Consider the following 18,981-nt stretch of genomic DNA (forward strand, 5'->3'; position numbering starts at 1 on the left):
TCCTTACACCTCTCTACCTGTTCTGACTTCTACTGGCTGTGATGTTGGTAAAGCTGAGTGCTTTTTTTGACTCTTTTTTTTTTTTTTTTTCCTCCCCCCCCCCCCCCCCCCCGCCCCTTGTGTACAGTTTGTGATTGTAGAGAGAGCAGGGAGCTTTTATTGTACTGATGTAATCTTCGGTCTTACATCCCAAAACACTCAGTGGCTAAGAGGGCAATGCAGTGGTTTGATTTTTGGTGAGTTAAGCTGTTTCTGTTTTCTCCTTTTTCTCTCCCTCTTACAGGGTCTGAGGGGAAAATAGTTGCTCAGTAATCCTATTGTAGTCATTATTGCCTGCTCCAAATAACTATGCTTCTAGCATCTTACAGTAAAATGTTGTTCATTTTGTCTTCAAAGACAGATAAAGAAGATGATACTTGAGTGTGCTTAGGATACATGTAATTGTATAGATTTATATGGACAAATATTTAGTTAGGAAAAAATGGATTTCGATATCCTACAGATTATTCACAGTAATATATTTGTGTACACCAGAGAAGATGTTTACAGCATATTAAAGAATGCTTCCTCTTGCAGTGAATGTTTCCTTCTCTCTTCTCTGTTTTCTGCCTATGTACATTAATAATGTTTAGACAAGAGACTAACCTTGACTGTATTAGGTGTTCAAAACACCCTGAAAAACATCTGCACTGAGGGAACTTCTCTGACTAAAATCGTCGTACTGCTTGTACTAAGAAGCCATCTAGAAAGTGCTTGTTGCACTAAGCAAACACCAAATACCTTCACAAGGTTGAAATAAAGACTAAATAGAATCTGAAAAGAACACCTGATAATCACTCAGACTGCTGAATAGCTGAACTTAACTGCTAATCAGAGACTAAAAAAAAGATATAAGCCGTACCAAAATAAAGGCAATTTTATCCGCATGGGCAGTATGTTTTTTGGTTGGATGAAGACCTGGACAGGTTCTGTCATTCTTGGTAACGGGAGTGCAGTAGTTTCACAATGGTACAAGATGCAACATTCACCTTACTGCACCATTCAAATTATTACGTGCATACAAGGCACTTTACGTACCTGCAGAGATCTCTCACACAGAACTATCACCATTTGACTGGAGATCAATCCTTTTGTCTACATTTTAGCTTGTATTTGCTTTATAATTGCATGAGTTCCCATCTTTATTTATGAAAATAAGGGAGGCATTTACTTATGGTAATGGTCTATTCCACTAATATCATATCTTTACCATAGCAGTAATTCTGAGTAAAAAATGAGTACAATAAATCAAATATAATTTAAATTATTAAAATGATCCACCAAATAGGAAAATATTTATGTTGCCTGAAAGATTTTCTATTATCACAGAGTTTTAATTACTTTAAAGGAGGTCATCATGGATATATTGAAAAATAAGGAAAACCTGTAAAGCAAAAGAAAAGCACAAGTCTTTAAAGGTGGTGGACCTACATTATCTGAAGTAGTCAAGGACTGTAAAGTGATTCAGTGATTAGACACATACTGTAGGGATCTTTACAGGTTCAGATGGTGAAAGTTTCAATAGTTTCTATAAAAGAAATCAGATCCTTTTCAGATGGGCAGCCAAAATCCTGTCACTCCTGAAAATGAAGGCTGATTATAGGATTCACTTCAAACCCATGTACGTCATCAGTAATCAGCTGAAATTACAAATTAGAGACATATTATCAGCAGTCAAGTTAAATGTAAATTAGACAGGAGGAAAAAGAATCCAAGCAGCATCACCTGGTTTAGAAGGAAAGCAGAAAACAAAAATAGATCACTTTTTTTCTTTTTCTGCTTATTCCAGTTCAACACATTTGATAGGTACATTTAATTTTATCAGTTTGTAATTTAGGAACAAGAATAATTTTCCTAAATACCTTGTAGTCAATGGAACTAATGAAATATTAAATTACTGTCACAGAGAGGTGCAAAATAATATTAGCTGGTTATTAAAATATCAGTACAGAAGATGTATTTATTAGGAAATGTATTTAATTGAAAAAATCCTAAAACTTGGTTTGATGTTTATTATTTTTAGTTTGCTCATGCTGCAACAAACCATATGATTCTGTCAAATATTCCAAACAGAAAACAGAAATAATCCACCTTATGCTACCAATGTTAAATTTCACTCTGATGGATGTGGCTTCTCCACAGTCAACCATGCTGCATGAATCTAGGCAGTGAATGTGTCTAGTTACTTTGTGTGAAATCTCTGCCTTTTGTTCTGAGAGTTTTCAGGTAACCTAACTTATGTGAGAAGGATCAGTTGTGCTTTATAGCATGAGTGATATAGTTTATATGAGGAATTACTGCCTCTTTTTCCCCCTTTCAATGATTCTAACACTGGACACTCTCCCAGGTCGTAGTCAGAATGTCCATGCACAGTGGTATGACTTTTCAAGCATGCCAAAGAAATGTAATAATGGAAAACCCATTTATGCTGCCATGGAGCTGAACTGTGTAATTTATCCCTTGTCTTTTACTGCTTCAGTACATGTTCCAGATCAAGTGCTCCTTCAAAACTATAAATGGCCATGCAAGTTCACCACTCTGTCCAGCTTATAGACCCCGGGTCTATGCATCTGCTTTAACTGTCAAGGGAAAAAGCAGCTACGGAGGTTATGATTTGAAGCTCTATAAAGGTTAGAAATGAAAGCTATTGTACTGCCAGTTGGAGTGCTTTGGTCCCACAAAAGAGTATGGGCTGTCTTACCCTGCAGGAAGCTGGTCAGCTGATGAATTATCTCTGCATGAGACCATGAGTGAGTGTTGCTATCCAACAAGCTCAGTTAAAAATGAAAATGAAAAAAGTTAATTTTTTATATTCTGTTTGATATATTGGGTTTTTTTATATTTTCGGATCTCTTTTTCATCACTATTGTTATTTCAAAAATTGTTTATTATTTCAAGCGAAATTTTGCATTTCTGATGAAATTTCTAGCTTATTAGATTTAAGAAGGAGGTTGGTTTTCTTTACTGAGGGCTGCTGTTTGCCTTTAACACAAGTGCTTATATGAGCCTCTTCTGGCATATAACTGTTGCCTCTTTGCAATGTATTGCTATATCTTTTCTGAAAGTAATTAAAATTTATAGGAAGTCTATGAAAAATCTTGATTTGTAATGGGGAAAACCAATCAACCAACCAACCAACCAGCCACATTTCAGTGTTATGATTCTTGCAAGTTTAGCAGAGCTAATAACAGCGTAACTCAATAGTAATTATTTTGGTAGTAATTATGCAAAAATTTGTGGTGGTAAACTTTCAAACCTGAGAGTATCAGTGGGACTTCTTACACAATTACATATTTACTCAGTTTAAGGAGGTAACACATGAACAGAATTACCAATATCCAGAACAGCGAGAGCTTTGGCTATGCTCGGAGAATTTGTAATCTTCAAAGAACAAAGAAAAGTTAAACAAATCTGTATGTTATAAGCATTTCTGGGAAAATAATTTCTCATATCTGTGTATGATGTTACCATGGTCGCCTGAAATGGTAATACAACTAGCAACTACTTCACAATGAAAGTAACACCCTAACCTTAACCATGACAGAAAATAAAGGTATGACCTTTTAAAACTAGTAGCATTTAAGACACTTACCAGTCTGAAGAATACTTGCCAAATGATGCATTTTGTTACCTCAGTGAAATGCTTGTTCTGATTACTGTTCTGCATAAACACAAACCATACACTCCACACTTGTAGTTTGTAAATGTGTAAGTTTGTGAAACTAAGCATCTGGGCTGTGATATTTCAATGTTAGTTATGTCTTTCAGGGTTTCAGGTGGTGGTTAGGTTTGGAGTTTCCTCCACTTTTATTCAAATGCAAATCAACTATCCAGGAAACCAACAGTGGAAGGGGAGAGGATTATAATAAAGATAAGAAATAAGTACTGTTTTACCTTTTAGAACTTCTATTTGAAGTACCCTCACACTCTTACTCTTTGGATCAAGGACATTATGTTTTGTAGAAATACCATTTGTGTTTGGGCATTGTACCTTTGCTAATCTTGTGAAAATTCCTGCACATTTGGCCATATTTAAAGGTCTGAAAAAATGTGGGTTGCACTTTCTCAGTAACAGCTCATATCTGTTAGAAGCCTGTGTTCATTCACCATGCCTAAATTCCTCAGTCCTGAATGCTAAGTGCAAACTTCTTCACAGAGTGAAGAGACATGCAAAGGAACTAGCTGCAGCTGAAGCACCAAGGAAAGGGTTGAAAGTTAGAAAATGTCATAATGAAGTCTGTCCATTATCTTAATCCATTCCTTTCATTCGCATGCAGATATAAGCAAGCTCTACTTCAGGTGAATCCCTCTTATTTTTAACCTGGGCTCATACTTCACAAAAATTGTCCTAGTCTAAGAATGGCTTCCTGCTCAGGCCCAGCAAGTAAAGGATGCCATTGTATGTGGTACCTCTCTTGTTTCTTGCAAGTATCGGAAGAGAAAGGATGCCTTCCCCTCAGGGCAGCTAACTTCTGGCTTGGAGAAGCAGAATCTGTCTTTGGCTGCCAGAGTTCCTGAGTGATGCTGCACAGTCCCTTACATCAGATGTTTCATAGATGGTCAGTAATGGCCAGCTGCTCATTTCTGAATGCCTGCCTCAAGATCCTGAAGGCTGAGATGAAGAAGCACTGAGAAGTCACAGTTGCAATTAATGTGAATGGATGCTGTGCTTGAAGGTACAAATTATTACAAAATGTGACAAAAAAGCATGCCCTGAGTCCTGGTAGCATGGCATTGACTGTTGTCTGTGTGCCTCTGCTACCTGTCTGTAAAGTGTGATATATTATCCTGTCACTTTGGGGAGGTTTTGTTAAGATAAATTAACCTTCATGAAGCTCACAGAGCTTTGCATGATAAGCACCATAGGGAAGCCCATAAGGAAATGAATAATTCTGTCTTCAGCTCAGGGTTTGAGTGGTGTGCATGGGTGAAGCCTAGGGACAAATACTGAACAATAAAAATAACCAAAATATCAAAGACCTGCTTACTACTTGAACTTCATTCTTCATGTACTCTGAAGATGTTTCATACTCTGAAGAGTACATGAGGTGGGGGGAGGCTTTAGAAAAGAAATCCCTGTCATGATGTATTTAAAGACTGCATGATGTTGCAAATGAAGGTAGGCAAGGTTAATTCTTGCTTTGCTGTCTCTTGAGTACTTGACTTTGTAACTTTAACAATACTTTTTCAGGGCAGCTTTTTACACATGGTGAAAGTTTTAAAGCTCTCTCTCTACCATTGTGTCTCTCTACCATTAGGTATCTGGGAGAAAAACTCACACAATCTTAAAATGGGACTTGGGGTATTAATCCAAATGCCTTTTTCCTGGTTTTCTCTTTGTTTGCATTAGGAAAAAAAAAAAGGGGGTGGGGGGGGTGGGGAGATGAGAAAAAAGGCTGGTTTAAGCACAGTCTGTACCCCAGGTTTATGTAAAACATGTGACGCTCAACTTTCTATGCAGAAAGCCTTGATGGTGTATTACTCTTCTTATGAACCTCTTCCTTTTTTTGTCCTTTTTCTTTTCTTTTTTTCCAGTTGGATCATACTCATAACAGTGTAGAAGTATTTTTACAGTAAGATAACACATATTTCTGACTTAAGTGAGTTTTGAAAAACTTCAGTTCTTAAATTGCTTAGGATCATACAGTCAGAGTTTTTTAGCAAAACAAAAATGTAAGATACAGAAATTCTTTTTAGGATTTTATACTGTTTGAACTATGGATATTGACTGCAGTTTTTCTAAATTCAAGCTTCACTGAAATAATTTCAGTGTGGTTTCCCCCCCTTTTTTTTTTTTTGCATCTTTGCATCTTTGAGGCCATTGATCCTAAATATAGTAATAGTTGATGGGGTTTCTTGCAAGAAAGGCACACTGGAGAGCAGGACAGTGGCCAAGCTGTTTTGTCCATGTTTTTCAGTCCACAGTCAGTCAGGGGTGTGCTCACCAGCTTCCAAAAAATGAGGAGTGCTGGAGACAGCTAGCAGGCTGGTCAGGAAAAAGACTGCATTTGTTTCTTTGAACCATGCTAAGGCAAATCACACCCTGTCCATGAAAGAATTAATGTGGCTGTGGCTGTTGTGTTGGGTTTTTTTTGTGGAGGTAGCCCCAAAATTTACAATTTACCTGATTTCTTAAGAACTGTCAGTCTGATAATGGAAAAAAGCATTCTCATAGTACCCAAAGAGCATACTTAGTTTTCTTAATAAAATAACAAAGGAATATTTCCTAGAGAATGTGTCTTTTTCAATTCTTTAGTTTCTCTTTTTTCCCTGCCTTCACTGTCATGGGCACATTGGGTGCAACTGCACACTTAAATAACAGCAAAGAAAGGAGAAGAGGTGTTATGTGGATTTTGGTTTCATTTGGCTTTTTTTTTTTTTTTTTTAAGTTTGAAGTTTTACAATGAATCATGAAGGTACAGAGTAGCCTTAGGGAAAACCTGTTTTCTTGCAAGACAAGTTCCTTATTTAGCACTTGAAAATACTTCTTTTGTTGCATAGTAGGCGTTATCTGTTCATTTGTTTCTGAAAAAAAAAAAACCCTACTTATAAAAAAAAATCTTTATGAACAGCACTGCTTTATGGTGATTTTTGTTAACTTGTAATCTCTAATTGTCAGTTAAGCCTTATGTGCACAGGTTGTACAAATTTACCTATTTTTACAGGCTTTTATGAATGTCTACCTAACACAGAAGCTGCATTTCATAAAAATCCCAGGCCATATCAAAATCCAGTTATGCAGTTGGTGTCTATACTAAGCTTTCTATGGATTTCTGGTTTGTGTTTTTAATCTATGCTATATCTAGCCCTCTTGTGGACAGTTCTTTAGGGAAGGAGACTGTGAAGAACAGCTGAGAATAGGGACAGTTTGCAATCTTTCCCAAAAAAACTGGAAACTGGGACAGGCACTGCAACTCACAGACAAACCAGACTGGAAAGTACCATTTGATCATTGCCTGCATGTAGTTAGCCAGGACAAGACGACGGGACACTATATGTGATTATTCATCCAAAAAAGCATGAAGCACTTACAAAACTCTTCATCTGCAGAATTTAATTCCTTTCAGCTTTTCCCCAAGTTCCTTTATGCTTGTTTTTAATTGATATTAAAAACAACAAAGAAAAGCATCCTTCACCATACCATGCATTGAAGTACACCTAGCTTGAAAAGGGAGAGCTCTTTGATTTCATAAACTGCAACCTTTCATTATGCTGCTGATAAGAGTAAATATAAGAATTTCAAAATAGAGCAGGCTGTTTGTGTCAACAATTGATATTATGTATCCCTTTGAGGTAAGCCAGTGACAATGCAAGATGCCTACTATAATACCCTTTCAAAATATTGGAAAGCTTCATAGAGGAGATGTTTGAAAACACCTAGAGAGTTTCAGCTATTTGCGTACCAAATTATACATTTTTCAGTAAATAAATTCTCTTTCATAATTTTATTTATTTATAAGGTATTTCTTTTGTTCTAATTTCTATGTAGTTCAGTGAAACAGCTGCCATAGCAGTGTCAGCCTATGAAAGGAACTATTTTCTTGGGATTGTAAAAGCAAGAGTGTCAGTATTTGTCTTTGGGAATTATTTTACCACATTGACCCAACTATGAGACAGTAGCTTTTAAGTAGGCTTGATAACTGTAAGGCTATCTTTGCAATGCACTACCAAGAAGCCAAGGGGGACTGGAAGTTTTGGAGATGATTGCAAAATAGGGAAGTTTTGGTTACAAAGCTATCTGGTAAACAGAACACCATCAAAGTCTAGTTTTCATCTGAGCTTTGTTAAAAAGAAATTATCCACTCATCAACATACCTTAGAAACAATCTGGGTTTTCTTCTCAGCATTTTTAACGTTTTATTAAGCCTTCCTTATCAGTGAATGAGTAACAATACATTCCACTGCTTTTGCATGCATCCCAGTTCTATAAAGGAAATTATATCCTTGGAATGAAGTGTGAGTAAGGAAGACATAATTTGCCCCATAGTACCCATCATGGTACAATAAATCCATCGTACTATGTAACATGCATGGAAAGGCAGTCCACAACCCAGAGGGAAGTGCCTTTTTCAGTAATTATTTATCAGATATTCACTTTCTACAACATCCAAAGTGGGATTTTAAATGGCAAAACAAGCTTGCAATGTTGGTTGTTTGAACCTACTTAGGGACACAGTTTAGTGGTGGACTTGGCAGTGCTAGGTTAATGGTTCTATTTGATGATCTTCAAAGTCTTTTCCAACCTAAAAGGTTCTATGATTCTACTTTAAACGGACATATTTTTTAGCAAGTAAAGAAACTTATGGTTGGCTAAGTACAAGTATTTATCATCTTCTGTACAGGAAAAGCCTTAAGGACTATTCATGATTCTGCGTTTTGTCAACACAATTATTAATTAGAAGCTTAAAGACAGAAGTGGATCCATGCTGAAAGTGTGAATATGCCTGTGATTAAATGTTAAGATTTGTTGATTGGAAATGATTGATAGGTTGCTTTGTTTTTCAGGGTGATTTATTAGTAAGATTTAATTTCAGCATGTTGGGTGGGGATTTTTGGGTTTGGTTGTTGGTTTTTTCAGGACTATAATTTGAAATATTGTTATACAAAACAAGCCATAAAATAAAGCAAAGTGAACTTATTCAGCTAAACTATTAAAAGAGCTTCCTGTGTCAGGAACACTCCTAGTATATCCTCATTTTCAGCTTGACAGAAAGCTGATTTAAATCAATGGGAGTCTTTTATTTAACTTCAATGGCCTAGGATTCACAGTTTCTGTGGTTGATAAAGAATAGTGTTGACCATATAAAAATCACATCTGTCTCACTCAGTTGGACATTCCTAATGTGTTTCTCAGAATCAAACTCCTTTAAATTAATCTCAGAAAAAAAAGCATTTTTATCTAAAAATGGCATTTCTGTGTTGGTTAGTTAATCTGCTAATGTTTGACACTTGTGAGGTCAGGAGGTCCTGTGTTTTTGGACTAAAATGAAAAAAAACCCCAAACTTACAGGGTATACAAGGCTTGATCAGAACTCCCTTCCAATTGAACCAGAGCAAAATCTTCAGTATCTTTTTAGTCACTGCGTGGTTTTCTTCACTTATTCGTAAGCATTCCTGGTTTTTTAGGTTAACACAGTATTAGGTGTCCAAGAAATACCGTTTCTAGATAAGTAGTTTTTCCAGTGCTTTCTTTCCTCACATTGATTAATAGCTTGTGATCTTGACAGGGTAAAAAAAAAAAAAGACCTAAAATAAAACTTCTGAATCTCTGCAGTTGCATTTGCTTTTTCTGTTCTGTTCATTCCTTTTTTTTTTTTTTTTTTTTTAATTCCATCTTGAGTATGGGGGAAATTTGGATACAGGAAATACAAAATGCTGCACACCAACCTTAACACTGTAGGGCAAGCATGAATGTAAGTGCCCTTCTTTGAAACACTTGTAAAAGATAGAATTCAGAAGCCAAGAGGGGGGACCTGTGAGAGAAGACTGAATTCAGACATAGCATGCTGTGTAACCAAACAAAAGAGCGTTGCCTTCCATTGCTTAATATTCCTAGCAGTAAGGTGGTGCCACTTAGGATGTTGAAAAGTAACACATGGTGGGGCATATAATTAAGTGAAGCCTGAAGAATAATTATGCAAGTACAGCTCAGCATAATGAGGAACCAGCATTGGGGTTTTTTTTAATATCATATTTTGACATTAAGTACAAAATTGAAATGTGACGCTAATGCTTCTGTTGGAAATGGAAGGAACCTGCAGATAGAGGCATTTCAAAGAAAAAGGCTATTTTTACCATCTGTGGTATAGTACCATTCTATGTTTTATTTAAGTAAAATAAAGTTTTATTTATTAAGGGCTTGATATAGTTTCAGAAGGACAATATGACAATTTCCATTGACCTAAATGGAAACTGACTCTGTCCTTCTGCTGAAATATTTATATTTTTCTCTGTAGTCATACAAAAAAAAATGTCACAATTACTCTGAAAACTGCAATGCATACCAGTTAAAGCCAAGTTTCTGGGCCTGTTCAGAAGAAGATACTGTAAACTGAGAATTTCAGCATGAGCCTGTTCATGAAGGACAGCTCTAGGGTTGCCACAACAGCAGCTTTTTGCTGCCACTGCAGAAAATTACAAAAGACTTTAATTAATGCAGCATTTGGAAGAGTGAAAAGATGTCTGTCCAAGATAATTCTCTAATTCTGGGACCTAGCTTGACTGACAGTGAGTTTTTCTCTGGCTATGTGAGGTGTATTTTAAAAGGAGAACCAGAAGGTATTTGAACTTCATCCTTGTTGCTGCCATTGCACTCTAGGTACAGGACGAAAATAACATCTCTAAGTCATACTTCACTGGTGCTAGCTGGATCTTTAGCACTGTTGTAAATAGGGGAGCAATTCAGCTGCTTCTACTAAAGGTGTCTACTGCTATTATTAGTTTCCCTAGACTAGCCCAGGTGCTGGCATAGGGTTGGCAGATGTACAACAGAACTTAGGGTGATCCTACACCTGTTTGGGTGCGGAGCTACAGATGAGTAAGGATATCCTAAGGTGTCATTTAGGCACTAGGTGCTTAGGCATCCAACACCCTCATAAGATCTCCATACTTCTCTCTATTCTTCCACAAAATGACAGTCCAAGAGAAAGACATTAATATTCATCTATACTCATATAATCACTTAACGGGATGAAAAATCATAAGATGGAATATGGATATAGAAATCTGAAAAATTGGAAGAAAACCTGATGGAAAAAAAATGTTTTCTGAGAACTGTTGGTTCTCTCCTTAAATCCATGATATTAAGCTTTAGAAGCAGAGGAAAGTTTTGTGGAAATTATTCTTCTGATACTGACATCAAGAGATTCTGCCTTTTGCCTCTTATTGGTTGTGTGGTTTTGTTTTTTTTTTAATTATTTTCCTCAGGAAGATTTTGGTAAGGTTTTGGTAGAAATATTTAATCTTTTTAAACTATAAAAGCTTCAATTCTTGGTGTCAGGAAAGATGTCAAGTCATTGCTGTTTCACCCTGAACTGAAGTAGTGTGCTGCACTCCTAATAGTCCGATTCTATGATTTCAGATCAGTATTCTCTAAATAGTTTAAGAAATAATTCTGAGTCTGAGAAGAAGCTAGGACTTTGATTTCACATCTCTGTATAAGCTTCTTCAGCATTTGGATACTCCCATCTATGGAAGGGATTTGTATTTAATTGCTTTCAGTGATGTCTGCTGGAGGTAAATATTGTCGGTGCTGGCTGGTTTGTATTATTACAAAGTAATTCTAAGAAAACCCAAATTATCGGTATAGCACTTAAAAGGAAAAGAAATAAATGTCTTTTGCATCTACATACAGGACACACCCATTTGATTGAAGATAATTTAAAATATCACTTAAAAGTTAATTTAAAATTTTGCTTGGAATACCAACACAGAGATAAGGTGACCAGAGCACAAAATCACTTAGATCTCTACAAGTAAAAATGTATGTCACTTACTGTAGAAAAGAAGCTGGCTGACCCTGCTGTTCATGTCTGACAACCTGACCCATAAAATTAGGAAGAAGCTACCTGCCAAGAACGCTCAATGTACATTGCCTGCCACATCTTTACAGCTGGAACAGGAGATGCCTGAAAGCTTTTTTTTTTTTCTTTTCTTTCTTTCTTTCCTTTTCTTTTTTTTCCCCTGCCTCCTTAATAGCAAGGGAAAAGTCTACCTTCTCTTGAATCTGAAGTAGGACGGTGAGTCATTCTAGTTCTTTCTACTGTTAAGTTGGAGGCACTGAGGAGAGCACTGTTCTGTACTATAAAACCAAAGGGAGCATTTCAGGTGTAATTCTCTCCATTGCTGTGTAAGTACTGTGATGGCAGTTACTGTATAATGCACAGCACTGCTACACAGGTTGACCCCTGGGGAGCATTTAGTAAATTGTAACAGTCTGTGAAAGCACAAAGAAAGACGGACTTTGCTCTGGAAACACTGGTCTGATTCCTGCAGGTATCTCAAAGAGCAATAAGGAAACTAAAAGTTGCCCAACAGCAACAACATTTCTTGCACTTAGTGCAAGAAGATGGCTCCATTCTTGGCCTTGAAAAGCACAAAGTGATGCTTGCAGAGCAATGCTTTCCCCCAGCAGCCCACAGGAGGGGTGTGGGGGCAGAGATCAGGGGGGCTTTCATACCCTCCCTAGTGGGGGCTTTTCTGAAATCATACAGAACTCTATGTCTGCCACTAGCCCAAAGCACACGCTGGCTCCACTCGTTAGTTGTGTGGCTTTCTCCATTCCAAAAAGAGTAAAGCTAAACTAAATTAATTAAAATCAACTGACAACAAAGAAAATAGAGGACCAACCTTCCCCTGGTATGACACCTTCATACCTTGATCTGAAATGTCCATGGAGTGTTGGTAAACACCACCCTACAGCATGAAATTCTTCCCCTCAGTGAGCTACCTAAGGTGTCAAAATGCAGTTTTATAAACTTCTGACTAAAAACTAGAGTTCAGCCTGCTGGTTAAATCCCATCAGGCAATGCATTCGGAGGAGCTCAGCTATGATCCTTGTTCTGGCATTGACTTTCTCTGCTTCATTGGCAACGCTGCATATAATTAGAAATCCTTTATCGGAGTTTAAGTTAAGGATGATAACTGCTTCTAAAAAGCTCAGTAATTCACAGATGAAAGCTGAGATATTGCTCCTAAGTTACACTTGTCAGTGGCCACTTGCTAAAACTGCCTGCTTGCTGTAGCACAGCATCATTACTTCATGTGCCCAGTTCCTCTGAGGGTGATATTGTAACGGCAGGGCCTGAGCGAGCTTTCCTGGTGTGGTACTGCCCTTCCTGGAAGTGCATATATCAGAGCAACAACATGAAAAGACTGTAAGTCAAATCCTCAGCCCTGGTGGCTTCGGTGAGTTGCTCCAGTTTGTATCTTGTAGAGTCTTAGCATTAAAAATGCACAAAGACAGGCAATTATCAGCAGGATTTAAAAAATATTTTTATCAGGGCTTTTTCTATTCCATACTTTGGAAGGACAATGAACAGGAAAATAGATTCCCCCCTAAAAGCAAAGCCAACCTATTAAATATGCCTTGGTTTGTATTCTCTTTGAAGCTGGGGTGCAGGTGTGACTTTTTCTCCAGCTGCTTTTCCATAGTTAGTTATAAAAATCTGTCAAGGCTTTTCACAAAGCAAATGCTTTGAAAATGTGGCTTTTTTTACTTATTTTTATTTATTTATTCTTAGAGCAACAGCCATGTAAGACCTCTTTAAAGGTAAACAGCAGGAGCAAGCCAAGGCAGCAAATGTAGCACACCAAGTCTTTTCTTATTACTTCTTTCCCTCCTTCCCCCTCTGCCCCCCTCTGCATTGCAAATAAAGGACTGAGGAAAGGAAGAAAAGGCTTACACAGCAACATGTGCATCCCTGCCTTTAGTTAGTCACACTTTCCTAGCTTAAGGTGGTATGCATTATTGAAGAGTGTCCAGCGCTTTCAAGTAAATATGTGCCACTCAAATAAATAACTACCTACTACACTCCTCTGTACTCCTGGGCAGGGTTTCTAACAATCCACATGCAGCCCAGTTTTCATTTTTCATTCTTACTTTCATTGTTCAGGAAAACAAATTTTTTTAGCAAGTGTCTCAGATTTACAGGGGTCAATCAAAATGAAGTAAAAAATTATGTTAATTGTTGAATCAACACAGTGGCATTGTGACAGACCAATATGCAAACGTGGCTGTCTGCCTTCAGACATCTAAGACCATGCTCAGGCTAAGGATCCCTGCGGCAGCTGGTACTGTGAGATTTTTGGTGTCTAACCTCAGGTGTCCAGCTTAAAATATTCGCTTCATGTTGCATAAAAGTATAGTTAGTTATTATCTAGGAGTTAATTAACCAGTATAAATTAATTTAGGAAGATCTTCCTTTTATTGCAACCTGACACAACGAATCTGCAACAATATTCAGTAAATTACAACTTGAGCAATTTCCCATTAACTGCATAATTTCTCTCATACATTCTGCTTCCTCAAGTTGTCCCACTAAATATTTTACTGCTTATAAGTTAAGATAATTATAATGGGCTGAACAGTGTCTGAGATTTAAAAAGAAAGCTTTTGGAGGTGATGTATAGTTGCTCCTTCTTTTTATGACTACCTGATAAAGGTCAGTCATAATTCCCTTGAACTGTGGTTCATTTAACTGATATCTGCCTGTATGGTTTTGGTGTACGGCTACTAGTCTGATCTACTGGCAAGATTTAATTGTTCCAGTGTTATGTAGTAAAACCTTTCTAATCATATGAGCTGGAAATTCCTAAGCCATTTGGAGTTTGATATTTTAGCAATCCCCATAGACTTCAGCAAGGAATTTAAGGCGAAATGCTCAACATTTTGCCATATGGTGAAAAGGCATCTGGTATATCTACAGAGGAGATTTAAAAAACCAAAAACCAAAAAACAAACAAACAAACAAAAAACCACAAAGAAAAACAACCCCCCAAAAAACCCAAAACCATTTAACATTTTCGTTTTCTTTCAGAGAAATGACATTTTTGTGTGTGCATATGTATATCTATACATGGGGAGAAAGTAGGCAGGGCCATTTCTACTGGGCATTCAGGTATAATGACCAATACCAGTGAAGCTTCCTCTATACCATCTGCTTCTGTGTGGGCAATACCCCTTGACTATATGTGAACACCCTGTGTTCATGAGAGCTAAGAACTGTGAAAGTCATTATTCAAGAATTATTTCTGTATAGACTGTATGCCAGAGAAACTGCTACCTGCAATGGGGCATGGACATGAGTTGGGGCGCCAGAAGGGTCTAAGAATTCAAAAAGCTTGCGTGACATATTCACTGTTTTGGGTGACACACAGCAAATATCTTGATTTGTACATTTGGGTTAAAGCACTCATCCTTTGATGTGTGGGATTCAGGATAATTGTTCTTCTGATCCCAAGAATTTCAAATGCATAGCCCCACCTGGCAAAGAGAGTGTTCCAGACAGGACAGTAGGCTATGTTGGACAAATATATTTGTTGCAGTCCTCAATTGCAAAACTTTTTGCTGCAAGATACTGTGCAGCGAAGGAAAAAAAAAAAAGTTCAGAAATAAATTAACTTTATTTCATGAATGCCCATTGGTGACTGTTAAATTCACTAGACCGGATTACACTTCTGGTTTAAAAAAGAAAAAAAAAATCAAAAAAGAAGGTGTGGATAGGGGAAATCTTAAGCTCCTTGTTGCTGCAAGGCAGAAAGTGATGTCAGTCCATATTTCATCTGTTTCTTATACTCTTTCTTTAAGCAACTTCTACTAACCGTTGTCAGACATGATGCTGAGTGACCTTTGGTCTGTTCCAGCTTATCTCCCATTATGTTCTTAACGACAAATCTCTGCACTCTTTTATACCCCAAGACAAGGTTTGTCTCAGAGTGGGTGGACTGGGGTGTGGAAATGAGGGCCTTGGAGCATGAGGGAAGCTGCTTCTTCAGCCCCCCCTGCCTCCCTCTTACAGAGGCTGGAACTTGTACCACACATGAGGCAAGGCTACTAAGGTTGCCGCACGGTGAGGTCATTGAAAAGCTGTTTTCTATTTCTGTCCCTGACACTGCCACAGAATTTTTGCTGAATGATAGGTAAGCTGCTTAAAACACATTTTTCAGAGTGCTGTCTAATGACCTTTCCCATTTCTCTAAGACCTGCCTTTGATATACCTGGTAATAAGAGCTCCCCAAGCGGGAAGGCAGCTGGTGCTGATGGACTAGTGGGGAGGCTGCAGCCCCTGGGAGCTGTGATTCGAGCAGGGTGGAGCAGGCAGCGTGCTCAAGTCTGAGTCATCCCAGGCAGTGGAGTCCAAAATCAGTGATTCTTAATCTTGGTGCTTTAGCTACCCAGTGTAAAATGAAGATAACATCACAGTCATACTTTATAGGCAGTTGTAAAATAAAGGCATTGCTGTTCATGAAATATAGTCATGGGCACCACAGAGAAGTCTAAACAAACGGCTTCAAAGAGGAGTTTGAATAAGACAGTGCAAACAAGACCTAAGGCCACACTTTACAAAAAAGAAGATAAGAAAGATTTTGAACACCTCATTATTTTTGTGAATGTAATCCATCTTTGTACTGAGCAAGGTGGGGGTCATGTGTAAGCATCTGACGAAGTAGTAAAAACCCAAGACTGAATTAATGTTGCAGAGGTGACATTTTCTGCATGTCTGTCATTTGCTTTTATTTTCCAGCACCAAGAGTGTATTTTGGGATGGCATAGGTGTGTAATGTGCAAACAAGCTAATACGAAAATGAGGTTAACTGTGCTCATAAAACTCTCAATAACTTCAGAAAAATTCAGTGACCTTATTTATTTATTTTTTCCTTGCTGATTCTATCCAAAGATGAGGTAATTTGTAATTTGAGGGCCACGCTGCTATAGCTGAATCTAGGAACAACAAATGATATGGTGGCCGCCGGAGGTGGTAGGACCCCAGAGTCACATAGTGTCACCAGCCATCTGTCAAAGATTATTGAGGAGGGCACTCCATTTGTCTCAGTGCCACCATCAAAGTCAACGGAACGTTCTCCTGATATTTTCTATAGATTACCTGATGTTTTCTACATAAACACTTCTGTAGCCTCACAATATATATATATAAAGAGAAATTAGGATACCTGTATGAAAATAATAATGCCTTTTCATCCAAAGAGGGTACAATACAAAACTGGAACCTTTAGGCAGATGAATCTGAAATATGGAAAGAGACCTCAGTGAGAAAAGTGTGATGTAGCTTGTACACAGGATTTAGGACAAATTTCACAGGTGTGTCAACTTACTGGGAAGGATTTTTTCAAAATTGAATTGTGCAAACACTATTCATGGTTTTTTTTCTGTCTAGCACATATTGGAACATAGATTCTGTATTGCCCTAAAATAGCCAGTTAGGAGAGTAAGATATAGTCTTTATATTTTGAAAGCTGGCTTTTAAAACTTTTACTGGACTTTTGGTCTAATGTGAGCTATCAAGTTTCCAAATAAACCACTGAAGTTCCATCATGTATCACACTGTGCATTGCCTATCTTTAAACTGGAGTAGCAAAATTCGTTCCCTACTAAAAGGACAAGGGAAAGAAGGAATCAAAATCATTGAATAGCTGTCAGCCACATATTTCTTCTGTTCATTTTGAAATATTGTTCAATGTGAAAACATATAGTTCCATCTAAATTTTGTGGATGATTTTAGCCTTTGCTTCTGTGGGTTTTCTTTAATCTTCATGCTTTCTATGTACTGTTCCCTGTAAAACCTCCCTAATATTTTAAAACAGAAATGAACAATCCTTTTTTTTTTTTTTTTTTTTTTTACCCTTTGGGAGAAACAGATTAATTCTTTGGTGGGTAAAGGGGTAGGGGATATTGGATTTACATGTGTGAAGAATTGACGGAAGAAAGCTCAGCTGAAAGAAATGAATTTTGTATTTAGTGCTGAAAGCAATAAAGGGTCATTTCTCAGTTAAGCACCTGTGAAAATTCTGTGTCCTATATTCACAAACCTCCTCTTGCAGCACAGCAAACTTATTGATTCTAGTGAGAAGACATTATTGCTGGGATCTTGCCGTCACAGTGTGAGAGCTGATGTCTGGCAGTTATATCTGATCCCATGGAGGCCTCCAAAGACCAGCAGATTGGCCTTAAACTGGAAACAGCCTGAATTCCAGATGCTGGAATTACATCTTCACAGAATCAGTACAAGGCAAATTAACTGATACTGACTAAGGATAAGGAGAGAATTTTTCCTAAGGATTGTTTTCAGCTGTCTATAACTTGTTTTGTGTGCTCTATTTTTCTTCTGAGCTTTAAATTTGACATGTAAATTCTTAAGACAGAAACTCATGCTTTAGATACTGAGCAAGTGTATTTCTTTTCTGACTAAATAGAAAGAAAGAAAAATCATTGCCTTATGTAGATTTCTTACCCAATCTCATTTCATAACACAAGCAGTGATACTGGTTAGAAACAATGAAGCTGGAAGGACAGAGTCCTCTGGTGTCAGTTGTGGATTGCATCACAAAATTTGCTGCACTTCTTCACATTAGGGAGAATTTAAAAGCAGACTATATATACATACCTTGAGGGTTTTTCTACAGTGAGCTAGTGGTTTGCCGTGATTCTAAATAATGAGGTGCATGAAGGCTCTTTAAAGGCACAGAGCTATAAAGTTTGGGCTTTCCTTTCAAAAAGGACAACAGCAGTAGTGAATCCAAGTACATTGAGGTTCTGGATTTGAAGAAACTACAGAAGTATGTATGAAGACTTGCATTGCACAGACAGTGAGAACAGTCTTAGAAATAGTTGCAGGTGACATACACAGCATCCGTATATTTTATTTCCCTTTAGCTGGCTATAGTATTAACCATGCAGGAATGACCAGGGAACACCATTAGACAGTCCTGATTCCAATAAAAGTGTCTGTATTAGGGCAATGTGATTTTGCTTGATACAGATTCTAAAAAGGAATTGAAGATTACAGGTAGGTAGGTAAGCAGGTAGATGGTTATTTAAATTACCTGTGCTACTGACTTAAAAAAAAAACACCAACAAGTCTTCAGAAACTCATGTCATTAAGTACACTGGAAAAGTGTCAGTCCTCTTGATAAAGATGGTATACTTAAGAAACTTCACACATATATATTCATAATGGTGTGGATACTTCAGAAAAAGACTGTTGAAGTGACGGAGAGTAACATTGGTGCAAAATCATACCATTCATTTTAGGCTATTTTAAATATCTATCTTGAAATCTCACATGCTCAAAACACACACATTCCCTATTTCTCAGAGACACCTACCTTTTTTCAATGACTGACAGAGGATTTGAGCTCCTCACTTTTGGTCTCCTGAATGACACCAACATTCAATACCAAAAAGAATGGGATAAATATTCTCTT

Source organism: Falco peregrinus, chromosome 3 (assembly GCF_023634155.1).
Source record: "Falco peregrinus isolate bFalPer1 chromosome 3, bFalPer1.pri, whole genome shotgun sequence".
In the NCBI taxonomy this organism is placed as follows: Eukaryota; Metazoa; Chordata; class Aves; order Falconiformes; family Falconidae; genus Falco; species Falco peregrinus.